The sequence below is a fragment of the Pygocentrus nattereri genome, chromosome 5, assembly GCF_015220715.1.
Source record: "Pygocentrus nattereri isolate fPygNat1 chromosome 5, fPygNat1.pri, whole genome shotgun sequence".
NCBI lineage: Eukaryota > Metazoa > Chordata > Actinopteri > Characiformes > Serrasalmidae > Pygocentrus > Pygocentrus nattereri.
The window spans coordinates 38,171,467-38,177,154 of NC_051215.1; positions in this window are offsets into that span (position 1 = coordinate 38,171,467).

The following is a 5,688-nucleotide window of genomic DNA, read 5'->3' on the forward strand; positions in this document are numbered from 1 at the left end:
CTTTATTCACATGTGTTACTGGCCATAGAGCAGTAATATTGTAATTGTAATTACCATGTTAATAACAATATTAATGTTCTTCAGTTATGATGCTATTTTATCTTTATCTAGCACAAGAAATTGTGTCACAATGCGTTTTCCAGAGCATATTGTGGGTATAATTGGTACAACATTGACTAACTGTGTGTTTCATTACAAGCTGAACATAATTAGTCCTGTTTAACTGGATTTAGTGCAGTGCAGTATGTGAAACGCTAACTTAAAGTCTTTGTATTCATAGTCTTTGATACTACTGGCCCTGTTTTTTTTCTTTGTTCTAACCTATCAAAACCTCAGACAAACCAAATCACAACAAATATTATATATCTTGAAATTAATTCAATATTATATATCTTGCGATTAAAAAAAAGTATTGTAATGTTGTATTATTGCCATTTTGCCTATTCCTAATTGTAACTGTAATATCCGCTGTCTCCTGGTGATATATTCATTTGTGATATCGTTCTGCGTTCTCATGTAACTCTACACTGCTTCATTTGTTCAGTGGTGTATATGAAGAAAAACTGTACTTAATGCTTTTAAGAAGATTAAAATGACTTTTGTACAATTTAAAGCAGAATGTTATTGACCACATCAAATGAACATACTCCTGTATTTTTATACAGACATTGGATGAGAAATCTAAAGGGGAAAAAAATGTGTTGTGACATTATAATCCCTTAAGCGAGCAAGAGTTAATCAGGGAAGTAGTGGTGTTGATATAAAAGCTCTGAACCATGGCTGAAAGGTAAGGCTGAGATTTTCAATACATCCAGTCTCTGCAATAGAGATGTGACCTGGGGAAGTGGGGGTCATATTTCCCTCAGCTACTTTAATTGGTATTTTAAGGATATCTCACCCCTACACCAGCTCTCCTGTCGGAGCCTTTGAAGTGGAACATTGCAATTACACACAGGAGAAGATTTTACCCAGCTAATAGAGATCTGAGGCGTTTCCTCCTAGTCGTGCTTGCCTGCCGTAATATGATGACTAATACGGTGATAGCCATTGTTTGTGCTCCTGTGGGAACACTTCAGGAGATTGCTTTCTGAAAAACACAAAGCAGATTTTTTCCTTTTTTTCAGGAATATACACTTGAAATAAACAAATGGATTTAGTTTGTCTCAGAAAGAAGCATTTAATATCCTACCAATAAAGACAAAAGCAGAGAAGTGCTCTGTGAAGACTGTGATCAGTAAACTAATGTGTGTGTTTCGGCAAATTTCTTCATTGGCTTTAGTAGATTCCTCTACAGAGAGAAACATAATTGCTGATGGTTTTTGCATGGATGGTTGTCTAAATAAAGAAATGTTTGTATCCGTGCACTAATGGTCCAATATTGACTGACCAATCGGCATGTGAACTTAGCTGCACTAAATTAATGTTCCTGGGAATCTTTGTGTGCGTTATACTGAAGCTAAATATTGAATACTGATGTATATATTAATCATTGCTTAGAGCAGTCAGCAATTTCAGAAACATCCATCAAAGTTATAGTATTTTAGAAGTATAATACAAAACCCATGCATTTACTCTTTGTCATAGTTCTCATTGAAAAACAATGCCATAGCATGAATTGCACGACTGTAGTTCTGTTAATTATCTAGTTTTGCTTGCAGTAGTTATTGCATTACAGAATGCTTGTGTTGATTTGACCCCATCTTATGATTTATAATTTCATTCCAGTCATGGGGTCAATACAACAATTAAAATGGAACAGAATGCCCTCATTTGTAAAGCAACTCTATACAGAGGAGCAGACAATGACAAGAAGAGGGCATTCTATCACCAGCGGCCTAACATTATCTTAAAGGAATACATTAGCCTAATCTTGAACTGCCACATCTGTAAGGTATGGTCAGACACCGTGGACAATAATTTCTACTGGTTTCTCTGCGCTTGGTATAATGATAGAAAACCTGTTAACTTGAAACAGCTTCAGCAACTGCCCGTTGTATGTTTTTTCTGTCCTCTCCTTTTTCTGTTCTGCATTGGAATTATTGTCCATGGTAATTAGGGCTGGGAGTCCATCTGAAAAAGAATCCTCAATTCCAGGCATTCAGGATTCATGGGTTGACTCCAAAGTTTTGGACTAGACTCCACACAGTGATGCTCTAGATCTCCCACAGCTGCATGCCCCATGCCCCTCACTGAGTGTGAGATATTCTGCTGTCACTATCTAGAGCAGGAGATCCGATATGGCTCACAATTAATCATGGGCTGGAGGTTAGGGAACCAGCCCTGTGACCAGAAGGTTGCCGGTTCGATCCCCTTGGCTGACAGTCCATGACTGAAGTGCCGTGGATAGGGCAGCCCACTGCTCCGGGCAAGTGTGCTCACTGCCCCATAGTGTGTGTGTGTGTATGTGGGTGTTTCATTGCATTTATGGGTTAAATGCAAAGGTCTAATTTCACAGAAACTAATGGTTGTAAATTATAATTCTTCCATACTAAACAGACCAATGTTCCCAAATCTCATTGCTAAGGTCAAATATAAGTAATATTATACTTTTTTCTTTGCCAGATGTCCTTCTTTATGTCTTAGATTTTGGAATCAAAATGTTGAGTGGAATCCAATCTTGGAATGAATTCCATCAATTCCCATGACTAGAAATAAGAATCAGAGTCTACTTCAAAAGTTCTGGATACAAACAGTACTATGAGCCACAGGTGCAGCAGATGGAGATTTTTTGACAGACGCCCTTCTTTATGTCTCGTTTTTTGGATTCAGGATTATTGTGTGGAATCGATTTGTGGAATCAACTCCATTGATTCCCGTCACTTGCAATCACAATCGAGCCCAAAATTTTTGCAACCAAATAAGCATAATGGTAGTCAACCATAATCTACAGATTCTGTAGATCAGGTTGAAAAAGGCTGGATTATTACTTTAAAAGAAGCACTGTCCTTCATTTGAAACTTAACTTTGGAGTGAAGCAGAGCAGAGTGGATAGTCACCACTGATGAACTGGGCTGCCATTTTAGAGAAAGCTGAGCTGGGTCTGACTGTGCAGTGCCTCTGTATGTGTATGTGTGTGTGTGTGTGTGTGTGTGTGTGTGTGTGTGTGTACGATGGCCTCTCTTTGGTAATGCTCAGGGAGTCACATGTACACACCCCTGGCACTGTGATCCTTACTGACACCACAGCTGTTTACATGCCTGTCCCTTGTGCGCTGCTCACCCAGCCTTACCCGCTTACATAACACTGGCTGTGTGTGTGTGTGTGTGTGTGTGTGTGTTGGTCACAGTCGTTGAACACGAACAAGGCACTAAATGACGTACTAAGACCATCTACACATAAACATGTGCACCACTGCACATTATCTCTCCTACAAAGGAGAGAGGAAACGCTTTGCTGTACTTAAGAAAATCATTTAGTAGCACTAACCATGTATGGAAATGATACACTATGTAGACTTTCATACATGTTTTGTCCACATTTTGAGATAAAACAAAGTGGATTAATGTGGAAAAAATGGTAACATTTTTACAAGACAGTGTACAGACACTGCTTGTATGTTTATATGTGTACGTGACAGCAGATAAACATACAAAGACATTAAATGATGCACTAAACCCATCAACACATAAACTTGTGCACCAAAACACAGTATTCCTTCTTACAAACAGTGTGGCCTAAAAACCTTTTTCATAGAGGTGGCCAGACAGGGCAACTGAAAATCTTAGGGTGGCAAACCCAAAACCAAAGGCCCTAACTGAATTGTAGGTATTTTACTATGCTGTTGGAGAATATAGACTGGTTGAAAACTATGTCAATATGAGAGTTAAGGAATTGCGAACTCTTGGCCCTACTTGACAACATCATTGCTTAAAAAGTCATCTATTATATTCTGTTTACAGTCTGTGCCACTTTAACATAAGTGACACTTGTTAGAACAACCATTTATAAGTGTTTATGTAGGTGTATGTCAGTTGTAGCAAATGTTTCTCGATCCCCTGGTAATAACAAACATTGGTAACACTATTGAAGAGCAGAATTCATAAAGCTGCATGTATTTCAGCAAGCACATTGTTATAAAGGCTGTTTGTCAATACTAATGTTATTCCACATCAGTAATAATAAGCCTTTATAAATATCTACTGTAAATAGGTTTTGTCATGAAAGGCTTATGTTGGTGCCATGTGATTAATGAACACTGCCCTTCAGTTAAGTGTTAACCAAAAATGTATGTATTTTGCAGGCTTTTGTTACTTTTGTATTCTATAAATTAGATAAATTAAAAAATAAAAGTGTGTTAATGTGGAGGAAAGTTTTTAATGTCATTTTTGTTAAGATGTCTAAGTATAAAAGCAAACTATCATGTCATAATAGCATGCACCAATCTGGTTTCAGGTGGAAGCATTTAGTTGTGGTCTAACAATCTCATGGTTCAAAAATACATCTGATGTTTTCAATTTTTTCTCTCTCTCTCTCTCTTTCCGGGCTCACACGCATCAGTAGTTTTGTGAAAAACATGGAATTCGAGACAATATTAGAAGCGTTCCCCTAGGCTCTTCTTTGAAACCGAACGCTAGAGCAGGCCCACTGATAGCGTGCAGCTTTTCTCTCCTGGCACTGATGACAGCCAGGGCATGGTTAATCTGAACAGTGCTTAGGGATCGCAACCAGCGTTCTCCTAACACTGCCACCATCACGCAAAGTTTTACTTACATATTTGTCTCACGCTGGAATTTGGAAGAGATAAGATCATGATAGCCCTGGTGAAAAGGCAGCTTTAGCAGACTCACACATGATACTGTAACAATAAACAGAAATGCAAATCAACAAACTGCAATGTAACGTATCATCATGGGAATTATTCTATATCATCTAGTCTGTCAGAACAAATGCCATCAATGGTATTCAGCCCAACAAATAAGAAAGCAATTTGATGCGAGATCCTTTCAAGAAGAGCCCTCAGGGAGCAGAAATGGTGTGCGGAGAGGGAGAGAGAGAGAAGGAGAGAGGACAGCCTGAGTTAACTCTCATAGACCTCCCAGTCAGCCATCGCTACAGCTCTGCCGCCTGTGAGGCCATACTACTCTGATAAATATGTCATTTCTTTGGCTGATAGGGCTGCAGATGGAATCAGGTTTGTACTGGGAGCGTATGTGCTGCATTTTGTCACCCACTGCACCGGCTGATAGAGGGGGGCCTCAGGGGAAGCAACCTGCCAATTCATTTTCACACTGCAGATTTTCCCTGTCTCCTAGAAGATGGGTGTTTTCTAGGGGAGAAAAAAAAACATGGCATCGCAACTTAAAAATAAAGCCTTTTGATAACTCCCCTCCTGCGGAATGCAGAACCGGTCGCATCAATATAAAGGCAGCTCTGTCAGGCCTGTGTGAGAACCAAAAAGCAATGCATTCATCAGAATCACATGCCTGTTTTGCCAGCTAAAGACAGGAGAGAAACATAATTATCTTTTAAAATGACAGATCCCCAAGACCATATTACATCGTAATGGGAACATGGATTTTTTTCCCCCAGCTTCTGTCCTCTCCCATCACTCTGCATTTGTTTTGCGCTAGAGGCTGTCTAGCAACAGCACGGCATCGCACAGCCAGTCTGACACAACATGGCATTGTGTGAACCACTGCTGTAACTGTCTCAAGTCTGCCTTGTCTGGACTCTCGGTAGCTGAGGAAC